Source organism: Filicampus tigris, chromosome 7 (genome assembly GCF_054856515.1).
Source record: "Filicampus tigris isolate MCC_2025a chromosome 7, RoL_Ftig_1.0, whole genome shotgun sequence".
Lineage (NCBI taxonomy): Eukaryota > Metazoa > Chordata > Actinopteri > Syngnathiformes > Syngnathidae > Filicampus > Filicampus tigris.
In genome coordinates this window covers 11,472,501-11,489,471 of record NC_141223.1, presented here as the reverse complement: position 1 = coordinate 11,489,471, position 16,971 = coordinate 11,472,501, and the positions used below count along the sequence as shown (strand labels likewise).

At 43.7% G+C, this 16,971-nt stretch overlaps 1 protein-coding gene across 1 annotated transcript in view; it reads right to left on the bottom strand.

Moving 5' to 3' along the window:
- cdon (cell adhesion associated, oncogene regulated) overlaps nucleotides 1-13,674 on the bottom strand; it is a 42,346-nt gene extending 28,672 nt beyond the window's left edge. The window contains exon 1 of the mRNA XM_086034881.1: nucleotides 13,040-13,674. The gene's annotated coding sequence lies outside the window, so the exon portion shown is untranslated. The remainder of the gene's footprint in view (nucleotides 1-13,039) is intronic.
- Between the last annotated feature and the right edge of the window lie 3,297 nt (nucleotides 13,675-16,971).

The following is a 16,971-nucleotide window of genomic DNA, read 5'->3' as shown; positions in this document are numbered from 1 at the left end:
CAAGTTCAGAGCGAAAAGGGCTTTAAGAGCCGCATGAAACCGGGCAAAGAGACACGGGTTGGCCAGGCCTGCTATAGCGGTGAACGCTGCAACTCCAGATAAACTACGTTGCTGCCACAGACATCAATCACGATGTGTTGAACAATATCAATCGCTCTGGCTGGAGGCGGCACAAAATTAGCCGGAAGCAGCTGCCTCGCAATTTTGGACACAGGAAAAACCCTGCAACAAAAGGGATATCTCGGTTGGTCCACCTTTATTGTAGAAAAGAAAGGAGGGAATGAAGCAAAACTAGCAGCAAAAGTCCGTTTATTTTTCTTATAACTATATCACTCCAGGCAATGCATAACCCCTGAGGAGTAATATTAGCACAAATACTAAACACAAACACCACATTGGAGGTGCAAAGGCTGGTCCAAACACTAAACACTTGAAAAGCTAAAGGTTAAAAAAGGTAGAAAAAAAACCCAACTAGTTAGCTTGTCACAACTTAATGCTCCAGGCATCACATACAACTCTGAAAAGTAACGTTAGCACAGAGGGCTGTCCATGCTGATCCAAACACCTCTATATAGCAACGCTGTGTTCAATGCTAGCACTACCAAATCGGGCTAATCCAAAAAGTATGATAGAGTGAAAAATCAAGTGATCTTGGCAAATATAGGAAATTTGTAGTTCTTATAAATAGGTAATTTCATAACGATAAGCCATATTTTACACTAAAAGAAATGCAACTCAAACAAAAACAAACAAAAAGCAGTTGATTTGAACTGACACTTATTTTTATGCATCAGATTTTTACATAGTGCATTTTTCCCGACACTCAAAGACATTTTACAGTGTATACATTATTCATGCGCTCACACATTCACGCTCTGGTGGTGGTAAATTACGTATGCAGCCACACTTGCCCTGGGGCAGGCTGACGGAAGCGTGGCTGCCAGTGTGGGCCTAAAGGCCCTTCGAACCACCACCGAACATTCATACCCAGCTGTACACCAGTGTGAGTGGCACTGGAGGCAAGATGGGTGAAGTGTCTTGCCCAAGGACACGACGACACATGACTCAGGTAGAGCGGGATTCGAACAGCCGACCCTGCGGTTGCTGAACGACCCGCTCTACTAGTGAGCCACAGCCGCTCGCAATAAAATTGTATAAAAATAGGTTTTTAGCCGATAATGCATAAAAAAAATCGGTGTAACATTCAATAGATTCTAAAACTATTTCATAGTGCCATCCCTAAATACCACCAATTCTATTGCTAACACAACACAAAAGACATACCGGTTTGTCCATCATTATTACTAGAGGGCGCATTGACAACATACACTCTTTTCCTTATTGTACCACCTGCCATACAAACCAAAGTGGTAATTGTATCCAAAGAAGCAATACTAATTAGCATTAGCACTGATGCTTCCACTAATACAACACTCAAGGTGTCCAGACCAGTAAATTCCAAATGTAGAATCATTAATCTGCTACAGATACATACAGATTTATTAAAAGAAATGAGAAAAGTGTCAGGTAGTTCATCTAGAAAGTTTTTTTTTGGGGCAACTGAGCTGATGTATGTTAACCAAATGTTTGACTGGCACTTGGCTTAGGTGCATTCAGGCAATGGAAAACATCAGTTTTTCTCAAGAAACTTACTAAATCTTGACAATCATCTTTTAATGCCACCATTCTCCAAACACTCTTAAATGAAGCGATCCCTGCAAGGGCGATAGCACCTACTATTCACTGTGCTGCAGAACTCCAACACAGGGATAGCACCATTCATCCCCCCCACCAGTGGATAAGAGGGAGCTAAGGTCCTGACACAGGAGAAAATAAACATACTGACAGGTTGCCCTCAGGGAAAGCAGAGGAGGAGCGGGGGGGGTTGGGGGTTCAAGTTTAGTGGGGTTTTAGAGCACCTGCAGGAACTCCTTAAAGCCCCATCAGCCCCCATGTGGGCCCGGCTCATATCCCTGTCCCATTTGGTAAACAGGGACAATAAAAGGCGATGCGGTGGAGCATCAAAGAGCCGCAGGGCAGAGGCAAAACAGGTCGCAACTGGTGCTCTTAACTCAGCTTCACAAGACGGCACAGCTGAGTGGAAGCCAACGACAAACATTGTGGGCCAGTGGGAATGAGATCAAATCTCCTCACCGCACTGAGACAGACACAGAAACCAAATCCAGACAATTGCACACCAACTTCGCATTGAGCGAAAGGACGATTTAAAGTGGCTGGTTTTAAGGTCACTCCTGGTGTGGTGGTCGACCAATGTGACCAGCAAGCAGAAGCCAACCAACGTTGTATACCCCGAACCTGCCCGCACTCGCCCCTAGGATGCACGAAGGGAGTCTGCATTCCTCAACTCAACACAGAGGCAAAGCCAGTGGAAAGGACAGACGCAATGATGGGAGATAAATGCAAAAACAAGAAGACGGGAAGCCTAAGAAGGAGATGAGGTTACAGAGAGGTGAAAGTTTGTCAAGGCCCAACATAAATCTTCATTCAAATCTCAGATAAGGGCCACGTTCGTATCCACTCCAGCCAATAAACGCACTGATGATTCAGTCCCAACTACATTGGCACACTGAATTGAATTAATCCCAGGACCCGGTTTGTGTTAAGTGTCAGCTACGTCAGGAGCTGGAGTCAGGTTGGTCAGTAAGTTTGTGTGTGAGCATCTGGAGGGAGTTGTAGCCTAAAGCAGCTCCTTGTGAATGTTCTCATATTGTATTTCTGTGTTTGACTGTCGCATTCAGTAAATGGCTGAAAGTGCATAAGCTGCTGTGGCTTTCCTTGTCCATATGCAAATGCATAAGAGTGCCTCCATTTTCTTGCTTCAAGCTTGCTCTTACCTCAAATTTTGGCTTGCAATGCAAGTAAAAAAAAACACAAACCAACAGCTTGTAACTCGAAAAACTCATAAGGTAGGGCATTTCTAAGTCAAGGTATCACTGTACTTCCAAGAGTCTCCATGCGGGACACTGGGGGTCCATTATTTGTCAGGATGAACTTGGAGAGGCAGCCTGGGGCGACGGATGAAACTACCGTAATGAGTGGAAGCAGTGAGCTAACGCTTTCTGCTTCACACACTCAAAGAAAGAGGCGGGATTTGTAATTGTGTAGGGAATTAGTTGCAAAGGAAGAAGAGACCTATCTGCAAGAGGGAAAAGTCATTAAACTGGTAGAAGTTGTAGGCTGCAGGAGGACAGAGTCGACAGTGGAGGCAAAGCAGGGGTGACGGCGAGGTCGTGTGGGTCTCAGGGCCCAAAGAAGCCGTGGCCGTGACGGTGTGGCTGCAATGCGGTATCAGGAACGAAAAAGGGAGGCCCCAGGGGAGCAGAGTCACATCCCACAAAGCCCTATTTACCAAGGACACACAGTACCCAACTTCCTTCATCTCCTATCCCCACACCTACGCCTCCCAAGCCCTTCCCAAAAGTGCCAGCGCCGAGACACGGGAGACAACGCTAATTCTACCCTGAGGCGTTTTGGCCGAGAGAGCAAAGAGGCATAAGAAGGGGAGGAGGCTGGTGAGACCGTGGCTGAATGGTACAGTATTTAAGGCTGCTCTTAATTGGAGATCGTTCTGCAATGTCTTGTTTCCCTTGGGAACCTGCGAGGGGGAGAGGTACAGGGGCCAGTGGGAGGTACGCTCGTTTCCCAAGGTCCTCCGAGAGCCGGATTAGCCAACAGTGGCGAAACTCAATAAGGGCCTCGGACACAGGAAACTGATCCCAGACTATCGCCGCCATACAAGGCCACCTCCGGACCTTTTGCAAATAACTAACAACCCAATGCCTTTGTGGGAGCGCTCCCGGTCCTTCCAGCTGACTTCACAGGCCTTTCAGCCCACAGTGGGACGCCTGCTCGGACCAAAAGGTAATTCCAATGTAAGAGAGGAATGCCCAAAGGGGCCCTCTTGCCCGTGGGGAGTGTTATAATACCTCCGACATGTGCCAAGAGTCTGATTCCCTGCACCAGGTGAGACATTCCTCCAACCCAGCCTTGCCTCCAGAGATGATGGGGAAAAGGCGTTGATGCAAGGGGAGGATCAAGTTTGCCAGAAAGTCCACCTTCACCGGGGGGAGTCAGAATCTGTTGTGTAGGGCATGTAGTGATCTGATCCAGCTGCCATGCACACAACCCCCTTCCCTCCTGACTCTCCTGGATTCCATCACTGCACATGTCTCCGCGGCAACAAGCGGCAGACAACAGTCTCTGGTCAGCCTCCACCCGATATATCCATGGCTGATGCCCAAAAAGTTAAAACACAAATACTAACAACGTGTTTTTTAAGAAAGTCGAAAGAAAACAGACTTTAGGAGAAACTTGTGATAAATGGGTCTCTGTAGTGGATTCATGGTGCTCACATTGCGGGGGCAGGGGGGTTGGCGAGGATTCACAGGATAGAGGAACTGCTCTGCAAACGCTCCGGTTGGCCCGCCAGAACAAAAACAAACATTTGTAAAGACATTAAATATAATTAGTCTTCCTCACCGACACACAAATCTCTTGAAAAAATCCAAACAAACCAGCACCCAAAGACAAATATGCATTCCCAAACAGAGTGTGCAAACGCTCTATATAGTTTGTCTAAATGTTTATCCTCGCTGCTCTTGCTTATTGTGCACCAATCGGGAGATCACAAAACAAACCGGCTGGTGTCAATAAACAGACGCATCAGCCGCGTCTCACCTTCCTGGCACTGGCTCAGAAAGTCTAAAAAGTCCAACATGTTTCGGTTATGGCCAAGAATAACAAGACTTCACGACAATAAACGAAATATAATAACAGAGAATGCATGGTCTCGTGTAACGCGTTCCCATCTTTTGTAAGCTGCTACTGTGGACCCCAACAGAGATGGCAGTTATTGATTGTCACATGAGTCCATAATTGCGCGGATCTTTGCCAATGGACCCTAGTTGCGTCAGACAGGGGAAAAAAATGGCTTCTGTAGAAATCAGAATAGGTCATACACAGGAATAGAGCAAAATTGGGATGATGTTGTTTACTGATAAACTGTGATCAAATACAGCAGTAAAACTAACTGCAACCATTTAAAATTTTAACTATCCTTATAACCGTATCCAGCACCTATAAGAGTAGTAGTTGTCTCCCAGCCAGTGCACATCACAACTGCAGAAAACTAAGACAGAAGACATGAACCGTAGAAGAATACAAAGAAGACGACGACGCCAGAGGCATGTTACAGCCATACCAAATACTGCATGGCAGAAGGCAACCCAAATCTTGATTACTAAAATCGTGATGTAAAATTTTCACACCATTTTACTTCTAGATACAGGACATTTTTTAAATGATGACCCTGGAACAAAAACATCCATTCAAACCGTCACCTGGTTGACATTCGTTTCGGCCTTAATGTACAGCCTGTCATCTTTTTCATTCTGGACAGCTGGAAAAAAGAGAAACTATCTTACGTCGAAATCAGAACGCCAAGTGAAGTTGGGATGAAACAGTTTACCAAATCAACTGTGCTCAAATATCATGATTTGTATGATCCTTTAAAATCAAAACTATCATTACTAGTGTATTTAGCAATTCTTAGAGTAATAGTTGTCTTTTCGAGTCAGCTGTCTGGTGTCTGCTGCTATTATAAACTAATGGAGGAAAGAAGACGTGAAGAAGAAGAACAAAAACTATCGGAAGAAGACTTTAGAGACATTTGTTGCAGTCATACGAACCACAGTGGAAGGTGGCCCAGCTCAAATTTTGGTCACAAAATAGTGACATGACATTTTCACACCATTTTCGCCTTAGGTGCGGAACTACTTTAATTCATGATGTGAACATGACAAAACTGTGTAGCGCTAACAAAGACCAGTAGAAAATGAACAGAGAACTTCCACTGGGATGGAAAAAAATAGAACATTAATACAATTGCAATACCAGCGATTTTGGTAGCTTAATAGAAAACGCATGGTTTTGTATAGTTTGTAAGCTGCTACCGTGGACTGCAACAGAGATGACAGTGATTGATTGTCACAGGAGGCCAATATTCCACAGATCGGTGCCAAGCAACCCTAGTTCCTATTACTCCCGAAACCAGCAGACCGCGGGTCGCTGGGACAAAAAAGGCCCTTCAAACCTGTCGCCAATGCCGCTCATTTTGGCCTTAATATAGTCCTGCTTGTCCCCACCAAAACCAAAGTCAGATGTGACTGGCTGGCTTTCGAAACATTTGAAATAGAAAGCTGCGGTCTCTTGCAGAGAAAAAAGCAAACTTACTAGGGGCCTGCCGCCGAGGCATATTTAGTCGGGTCACTTCCGGGAATCTCGCAAACAGGAAGAGGCTGAAGATGCAACAGAATTCAAATCCACACCAGACACAATGAACCCCAACCGACCCTGATAATGAAAAGGTATTTTTGTATTGCATCAAAGCCCGCATTTCGCTCACTCTGATCTGGTCGATGTGGCGCTCTGCAAAATGTTCGATGCGCATACGGCACATTACAGCTCACCAAAAGGCGCTCCCTCAGATGGTTCCAAGTACATAATAAAGGGTATTTATAGTCACTTCAAATAGCGTGGCTTAAGGAGGCGGCTTCACGCAGCTCAGACTAGTTTGCAGTCGGTTGAAGAAGACCCGGTCTGACGTAGACTTCCACAATCAGTTCTTGAGTTGTGTGTTTGTGGTTTGTATCCCCTTATCGTTTTCTGTGTATATTTAGAGCAAGTCTGTATTTTCATTACACCAACAAGCAAAACCTCAGAGAAGAAGCAGACCTCCGAGCCGGGCCCGCGTCCAGCTGGTACCGCCTAACCCTCTCTGCCTTCCAGCGGCTGTTGCAGAACATCTGTTCCTGCTGCTTGAAAAAAGCTGCTTGTTTGCCTTCGCAATCACACCAGCCCAAGTTTCTCTTTAAAAAAAAAATCAAAAGCTGTTATAGTAACCCCCTGCTAAGGAAAAACTGAAAGTAATTGATACCCCCTTCAAAATGTCAATATAAGTGCCTATATTTATAGTTTAAATAATAAATACTGTAAACAACAATGATCTCAAATAACTTACAAAACTCATCCTACATCATTACACTTGAAAATAACTGGCCCCAGCTAAATTTAACTCCACCCTGACATACAAAGCTCGTCTCTCTTTTGAGAACACTTACTTCCTTTTCACCAATTACTGTAGTACTTTCATATAGATAGGGGTTTTGCCACATCTTGTAGAATTTCAGAAAGAGCACAAAACCCACTATAGGTGAATTTTTCAGTGAATAATTAGCATAGCATAGCATAACACAGGTTCTTCAATCTAATTATTTTTACTTTCCAAGAGGGTCTATGTTGTCTATGTTTAAAAAGAAGCATCAAGGTCTTTAAATGTCTGAATCTCTTTTATGAAGGTGTATGTTCACCAGCCAACCATCACGTGGACTCAATTTTGAGAATGGCTCATCATTCCCAGTCGTTACCCCTCAGCTCCTCCTGGCTGCTCGGTGTTGTCAATCAGCACCCGGAGGCTCCTTGATCATGGGGGTTTCTTTGGCACAGCGCCAACTACTCCCCCTTTGCCCTCAGCTTCCACTCGGCGGGGGCCCGGGCCGTGATATACAGGGGCTGGCGTTAGCAAACAGGCAGCGCTGGGCGGAGAAGTTGAGGAGGTCAAAATGCGGGGAAGCTAAATTTTAATCATTTCGCCATTTAGGATTCGGAAGGCGATCTGGAGAGCCAGTCATTCCCCATGTCAAAATATTGTGACAGTGATGAAAAAAATCTGAGATTTATCTCAGTGTTTTTACAACTCTTGGGACTTCTCTGAGGCAGAGATCAACTCAGTGACAGAATGAAGTGCAAGCTCAAATAAACAAGCGAGCCATGCTTTGAGGCCCTCGATTTACAAACTGAGGTCCACTGTCTGGACACTAATCTTGACACAAATCACTAAAAAAAAAAAAAAGGATTTTGTTAAAAGTGTACCTATTACGGGCTATCCACGTATTTGTATGCTCTTTTTGTAACGCCAAAGGAGACGCGACGATTAACCACTGATAGTCGTCTGGCCTCCACAGCAAATGTCAATGTCATGGAAGATAATAGATGTACGAAAGGCAAGCAAGGCTACTTGTGGGGATGAGGGCAGAGTGGTAAACCCCCCAAGATGTTCCAGCGAAGGGTCCAGATCGCTATTGGCAGTGGTGCTTATCAACTGTTAATGGCTAGCTGCTCAAATTAGACAGTAACAAAAGAGAAAGAAGCCTTTTGCAATAACTATATTTACAAAAAATGGGAGTATCAATATCTTATTGAGTCAAAATATGTTTTAAATAGTGACTTTTTAAATAGTGACTTGTAAAATAGTAATTGATGCTTTTACAGCTTCGCCAGCATCCGCATACTTCATTCTTCTATTTTTTTTTAAATAAGCAGTTTGTTGGAATAACATTGTTTACATTTAATTTTATTTTGTCTTTCCACTTGTACTGTTTATATTTTGTCTTTTCACTTGTACTGTTCATCAGTAATGTTTCATTGGTGATTTTCTGAATGAGAGTGGAATCTTGTAAAAGCCCTACCGGCTTAATAATCAAACAAACAATAACAAGCGGGCTTTTTTTCTAAACAACATATTTGTCAAGCTTGATTAGCAGGCTACATAGTCAGTTAGCATGGCTAGCAAATAATTACTAACATGATTAGTAAGCAGCAACTGAATAGCATACCATAACAGGCTGGTTGTTTGCATTATAACCTAGCATGATGAGCAGGTGACATATTTTGCTAGCTTGATTATCTGGCATATAAGAACATGAAAATAATCTTTTATCTGCTTTCAGATAACTGAACGTACAGGGTCGGGGTGGGTGCTAACAGCTATCGCACGGAGTACCATTGGTGGACATTAAAGTTCTTGTGTGGTTGTAATAGTGCATGTGTACCTGTGTGAGCTTGGTACTATTACATGCTCCCATCGAAAAGTGCCCACTTAACATAGCTCTGCTACGGCAACATGTGTTTGTCGTTAGAAGGCACACTAATAGTCAAAAGTGGATGTGCGCACTCTTAATGGCATCGTTGTGCTTTGTTCCCTGCCTGTCCGATAAGAGTCAGGCCCGCTAATGGCTTAGTTATTAATGTCCCAGCGTCAGTGTGGAAACAAAAAACAGGATTCAGGAGGGCGCGCTAAAAGTAGTGTTAGCATCACAAAACTAAAAATATAACGGATAGTTTGAATGTCACCCAAAATATTCATGTTTATAATTTCAAACTGACAAGTTTATGCTAAATTTGACTAGGTCCAAACAAGGATTCCCAAACTGTGGTGCGTGTCCTCAAGGTAGTTTGGTATAATTTTTTAGTTTTTGGTTCTCAGGGTGTGTGGGGGGATAAAAGGGGTGTGCCAACTCTGTTGGAATGATTAAGAGGGTGCATGGTATAAAAAGCCTGGGAAACGTTGCTTTATATGAAGAAATCTAGTATATCTTTCAACAGCAGGGATTGTGGTGCGTAAGACTAAACGTGCAATGGTCGCATGGTATACAATTTTTTTGCTTTTGTTTTAAGAGGTGAGCCAACTCTGTTTAAGATACTGACACCCAGTTGCTCCTGATGCTGTGTCATCAGTAGGTAAATGAGGTACAGTGTGAAGTGCTTTGAGTACCAAAGGTAGAAAAGCACTATACAAGTGACAGCTCATTTACCATTTTGGGATGCTGAAGGAGTTGTGTTAAAATGTTTGGGAAAGTTACATGATGCTTTGAATTGTAGGCTTTAATGGCTTTGTTTTGATTTTTTTTCTTCCGTTTTTTTAGTTTTTCTGGAGATGGGGTGCTAGGATATTGATGCATAGTTTACGAAGTTGAGGAGATGATTTTATATAGCTATTTGTCTATAATACATCTAACTATCTGTGTGAGAACTGATTGTTTTTCTTTTTATTTGAGATTTTACATGACTAAATATGATGTATTTATCAGCTATTAATGGCAGTGTTGATGTTTTTCAATTCTGAGGTTAAGTGCAGAGGAGAAATAGGTGCACCAACTCAACTGTTAACGCACTAAATTTGTGCAGAAACTCAAATGATATTGGGGGAAAAAATCTGCAGGTTTGTGTAACTACACATGATAGCTTTAAGAGTTATTAATGGTTTTGTTTTGAACTCTTTTTCGAAGTTTCATTTTTTTTTTTTTTTTTATGGGTGATAGGTGGTGCGGCAACTACGTTGGTATGTTAAAGGACATGGCTTAAAAAGTTTGGGAAAGGCTGACCTATAGATATTTATCTGATAATAAATCTACCTATTTAAAGCGGAAGTCAACCCAAACATTTTTTTTAAGAATATGTTCCCAACAGGCCCAGTAGTTGAAACATGGCATTCTGATTATTTTTGCGTTTGTGGAATATAGGTTAAGCAGCAAAATGCACTTGTTTTTAGCCATCTCTGGGGGTGGCCATTTTGTTTTCTGTTTCACTGAAAATGACATCACAACTGCTCACAACGACCAATCACGGCTGACCTGTTTTCTGAATCGGAGTCATTTTTAGTCGAAAGAAGACAAAATGACAAAATTAGCCAGAGATGGCTAAAAACAAGTCGATTAACACTTATTCCACAAATGCAATATTTATCAGAATGCCCTGTTTCAACAAGTGAGCTTGCATAGAACATATTCTTGAAAAAAAATGTTTGCGTTGACTTCCTCTTCAACTATCTCCAGCACGGATTCTGAAACCGGGGTGTGCGCACCCACAGGGGTACGTGAACTGTTTGTTTTTGTTTTCATTTGTGGGTTTACATGATTTAACAAGATGACTTTCACAGCTATTAATTACTTTTTATGTTGATGTTTTTTTTGGTTTCGAAGGTGTGTGCGGGGGAGAAGAGGTGCAGCAGCTCGACGAAGTCACCAAGGGTGAATTTGTGAGAAAACAGAGGTTATAACGACATCTTACGGGGGGAAAACACCCTGCAGGTTTGCGTGACTAAACATGATGCCTTCAATGGTTATTAATGGCTCTGTTTTGACATTTTTTTCTTTTGTTTGTAAAGTTTGTAAAAGGTGCATCTACTGCTTAGCTATCTAAACCTCTTTATCTATCTATCTCTCACAAGGATTCCCAAACTGTGTGTGCACCCCTAGAGGTACATGAGAGGTGTTTTTAGTTAACTTTCACATTGCCATGACCAAATATGATTGATATAAACGTCTTTGGTTTGACCTGTTTTTGAAGGTGTGTGCCCTAGTGGTGCGTAAGAAGTGTTTTTAGCTCATTTTCGGGTTTGTATGACTACACATATTGCCTCTGTTGGCTAATCATTTCTTCGTTTCGATTTTTTGGTTTTGAGAATGTGTCAATGAAGACGCTAAGAGGGAATTTAAGGAAAAATAGCACTTATAACTACATTTCAGGGGGCAGAAAATGAAAGAACATGTCATAACGAGGATTTCCATGTGATTCTGTGCGACAAAAGAGCAACTCGCCGATATCAGCGATCGCTGAAAGGATTTGAAAGGCGTCGGAAGTGTCTGCTTGTTGCCCATTGACAGCACAAAGCGACGGCCAGCGTTTGAACTCGAAGGCGTTATTATGCACGGGCGGCCATGTGTGTCGCACCGACACTCCACTCCCATTGGATCCTTTGTTGCCCATCACTTGTTTGGAGTGTTCAGTTTGCTGACAAAAAAAACCCCATTAAAGTGGTGTACTATTCATAAATTATCCGGCAACGTACTTAAGCTAAAACAGCAATTATGTGAATCTGACATATTAATCAGCGACAAGAAAAAAACGAGACAAATCATTCTTTTAAGAGTAACTTCTCCTTCTGATTCAGGCACAGGTGTCAAACTGAAGACCAGAATTCTAAAATCAGAATTGGAAGTAAATATATGGCAAGTACTGTTTACATTCATATGGATTTACTATTAGATACGTCCCTCAAACTGTGATGTTAAACATAAGTCTACTTTTATCTATGGAGATTTTACCTTAAATTCAATCAAAAGTGGTCTGTGGACGCAGATTCATGTCACACGCTCAACTTAAAACAATCAAAACTCTCTGAGCTGAGAGAGAAACTGTAACAGATTTAATGTGGCGGAAATATGGCTCCCAAAGTGTTACTCCAAGTTTTCTTTTGGTACAAAGTGATGATTCAACACTCCATGTTTGGACCCTTTCTTTTTTTTTTAATGCTGTTGACACCAGCACGCCAACCGAGGACATAATAACCATTTTTAGACATGTTCTCTGAGCAGAAATGTTTCTCCTGCATTTCAGTCACCTGGAAGTGTCTCGTAAATAGCTGTGTAGTAATATGTTGAGCAGCAAAAACTTTAAAAAAAAAAAATAAATAAGCATATGCTTTTAAAATATCTTTTATTATAAAAAGACAACGAATGTTAAACTAAATAATACATGCGTTGTGTTAAATCACTGTATTGGTAAAACTTTATTTAAAGTCACTTTATCCTGCTTATACTGTAATTTAAATTAATCCATATATTTAATTTATATTTTCAGGCTTCTTTGGTACATATTTCCGTATCTTCCTCGGTTTACTTAAAATGTAAAATAGTGGGGAAAAAAGAAAATAAAATGCAAAAGGTGCCCAAAGTTCCTTTTAAAATCTAGCCACGCATCTTTTCAACCTACCGGAGCCTTGCCCCGTACTTTCCCCGGGCTCCAATGCACCTTGCCCGGCCACTTAACGACCACTCTCGGGCCCCTATCTAAACTTTGCCCGCGCCTTGGTGAACCTTCACGGCCACTGCAAACATTCACCGCTCCCTCACTCAACAAGATATCCATACAACCTCTCTCTTAACTTTCCCCCTGCTCTCAGAGAGCCTTCATCGGCCACTTAGCGACTTTTTTCCCCGGACCCTCTCCGAACCTTTTAGCCGTCACTCTCCAGTCACTCAGCAAGTAGTCCCCGGCTCTCTTTGACCATTTCATTGTTTTCCAAGGCTGTTCTCCGAACATATCTGCTAGCCAGGCGACTATCCAGTCAGTCGGGTCCCCGTGGGGACTACCACTGCCTCCTCCTCGCCGATGTCCTTACCTTTATTCCAGGAGCGCTGGTTGCCGTGGGCTGTATCAGCAGCCAAACGCATTATCACGATGGAAAATCCGCGCGGGGCCCTCCATTCCACGCGGGCGACACGGAGACCACCGCACCGGTGAGCGTGGTGCCTCTCAGCCCCGCGGAAGAGTCGCAAGCTCCGCGGCCAAAGTGCCACAAATGGGGAAATTGGAGGGAGGGAAGCCGGAGCTGAGATGGTGGTGGACGGTGGAATACTTTTCACTGGTGTGGACGTTATTCCCCTTGGTGTATTTTGTATAGAAAAAAACAGGGGGGGAAAAACACTTGTTGGCTCCAGACGCTCACTTATCAGGAGCCGCTAAGCGGAGGCGGTCTTCCGCTACAGTCGCACCTCTGGAGCCAGTGTCGAGTTTGCTCGGTGGGTCATAGAAGCAGCAGCCAGCCTGGAATGTCCCAGCCCCGCTTGCACTCTGCTCCCGCCGGGAGGAGGAGGGAAGAGCGACGGTGAGTTGTTGGGAGGCGGAGACAGGAGATGGAATCTTGGTAGACGGCAGGGAGGAGGAGCCCGAGGAGGGAGTTGATTGCTCGCATAGAACAGGGGTCCCCAACCACCGGTCCGCGGACCGGTACCGGGCCGCAGGCCACTGTGGACCGGGTCGCGGCAGACCCCAGAAATGAAAGAAATTTTTAAAAAGTACAGTACTTCCGGTTCATTTATTATCCAAGGCTGAAAAACAATTTAAATTGAAAAGTGACCGGATTCTCTCTGATACATCCATCTATGACTGACTCTTAACACATGTAAAGTTGTCTTGACGGTAATATTAAATGTACAAGCTAGCAAATGAGTTAAATAAACTATATATAATAATAATTGTTATTATTATTATTATTATTATTATTATAATCATCAACATCATAATACACCGAAGGTGGTTTTTCCACATTGTTTTTGTTTAGACTTAATTAGTCATTAAAAGTGTGCAAATCTCCAGTCTGTTGCATCAGTGAAAACCATACAATCAAATAGTGTTCTTGACCGGGTTCATTAAAATCTATGTGGGTGTGTTGAGAGGTCATTTTTTGGCACTGCAGCGTGACTGAATGTTGGTAGGCGGAGGCTGTGACAGAACCATGTGTTGTGCATATGGGCATGAGTCAACAACATGATCACAGCGTCCATTACACGTCGCAGACGGCAGGTGCAGCCTTGGAAGATGTGATCCAGTCCAATGACAACAGAACAGCAAACGTCTGACGGAAAAAAGAGAGAAGAGAAACAGCAGGGGGGGAGAAAGAATATTTCAATTTGCCCGAATTCTGTCATGATCCCGTTGCAGTGGCAACCAAATTAAACAGGATTAGACCTCTGTCCATAAAGCTTCTCCAACAGGCCCAAGTTTCATGTACATAAAAAAAAAAAAACGACTGAATTTAAAAGTACAAAGTTTTATGAATATAGCGAACCCCCGCTATTCTGACTCTAGCTCACTCCTGACCTTGATGTATTTTCTGTGGTAATTTTTTTAGAAAGAGGCAGCACGGAGGATTCAGGGTTACTAGGTCTACCTCCCATTTCTGAGGTTCCAGGCTCTATTTTTGTGCCCAGTGCAAGTCTGGCATGAGGTGTAATCTAAATTTGCGCAGGGGCAGGTTAGACTAACTTTCTGCATTTTCGCAGACCCATGCAAGGTAGTGCAGCATGGCGCTTTTAAAAAGAGTGTTTTACGGCAGTTTTTGCGTGAACACAGCCAAACGGATTCCCCACCAATAAAAGAAGATCGTCTCATTTATTTTAAATGCTTTTATATTTTTACAAGAAACTGCAAGCACACCTCCATGGGCTGATGAAATAAAGTTGGTTTTAGGGAGTTCACAGATCTGCGAAGTAGGCACTTGGAGACCGCCTTTCCCCAGGATTGCATATGTATTGTGTCACCCACAATCCATCATGGCACCGTAGAATAATATGACAATAAGACTAATGCATTTAGTGAATTGATTTCACCAAAACTGCTACATGTTACACTCCCGTGGCAATACTTTGACATGGTTACAGCGGGCGAAAAATTTAGTCTACTTTCAGCCACCAAATTTCCAGGTGCGCCGAGCGCATGTCAGAGGGCTACCCCTCAGTACGCTAGATCATCCAGAATGGCGCAGAGAGATGAACCAAATTCCTCTCTCCCAAAGTCAGCTGGGATCAACTTCAGCTCACCCGTGACCCTGAACAGGATTTATTTCTGTGATGCATTAAAGGAAGTTTCCACAAAACATGAGCAGCCATTATCAGCTAGTTTGTAGTGGCTTACGAGGGGGCGTGTTTTATGAGAGCTCCATCTTTTCGTCTCTCTCCCGGGGTGACGGGCCGCTTGGAGACGTCTGAAGTTTGGGGAATGAGGGGGTGGTGGTGATTGGACACAGTCGCATGTGAAAGGCCAGAGAGTCCACGGGGGAGCGGGGGTCCGCAAACAAAAGGCCAGGGAGGGGCCAGCCGTGCAGGAGGGGCCACCGCTGGGAACCAAAGCTGACAGCACAAACACCGCACTCGCCCTCAGCCCCCCCCACCCCACCCCACCAATCTCAGCGGTATTTACTCACGTACGTGTGCTGGGACCTTTGACCCACATTTAACTGATAGGAGGCTTGTTTGGTCCATGTCAACAGATTACAACACTTTCATGTGGTGTTTGAGGACTCCATGGAAAACAGAAATATCTCAAACTTCTATCCATTTTTCTCAAAAGACTGCAGTTAGCTAGCTACCGTAGCTATGCCTGCACTCTGACTATGTGTTTTCTCTTCATATAGTCCGCTGGCGTGGCTGTTATAGAGTGCCTCATTATTAGAAATGAGTGCATGCATGTGTCGGAGAGAATGGTCGACGAGCAAGGAGGGGAAAAAAGTCGGATGTGATAGCCAGCATCTGGGCTGGAAATTCGAGCTGGTGTGGCCGCTTTAGAGCACTTCGTTGTCAGCCATGAGCAACACATCACGAAAAGCAAGGCAAGACAAGCAAAAATGCGGAAAAAAAAGTGAAACGGGGTAGCCAGTGTGTAGACAAGGAATTTGAGCTGGTGTGACTGCTTTAGAGTGCTTTGTTGTCTGCCATGAGTACACACGTCACAAAGAGAAAGGTGGACGAGCGAGGAGGGGGACAAAAAATGTCTGAGGTGACAGCCAGCATCTGGACAGGGACTCTGTGTTGGCATGGCCGGTTTAGAGTGCCTCGTTGTCGGCCATGAGTGCATGTGTCAAAGGGAGAAAGGAGGATGAGCAAGGAGGGGAAAAAGTCAGACGTGATAGCCAGTGTCTGGACTGGGACTTTGCTCTTAAGAGTGCCTCAGTGTCTGCCATGAGTACACTTATGTCACGAAGAGGAAGGTGGACGAGCAAGGAGGGGGAAAAAAGTACAGAAGAAAAGCCAAGCATGGAGAGAACATACCAATTCCACCCAGCCCGAACTGAGTTGAACCCTGAACCTTAGGCAGGTTCACACTGCAGATCTAAATGCTCAATTCGGATATTTGGGTAAAATCCGATTTTTTTGCATAAGCTTTCACATTACATTATAAATGTGACCTCGGTCTGTTTGCTGTGTGAACATATCCGTCCCCAAAGTCACCCGCATACACAGAAGAAGAGACAACGTCACTCACAATGTAGTGTTGATGGAAGTAAATATGGTCTGAGGCATTTTTACAGTGGTGCGATTTGGTAGGAGATAGAAATACAGTATTTGGGGGTAATGAAGAGGTGAGGCTTTTCGATCTCATTTCATGACAACGTCACCATAGATGACGTCACATCATTACCGCACGAAAAAATGTAACCGATCTGAACCGTGGCTGAAATGTGGAGCGTAGTTTGGGCTCCGGATGACATCAATGTCGGATATATGCGACCTGTCCGTTCAGATTGCGGCGCATTGCAAAAAATCCGATACGGCT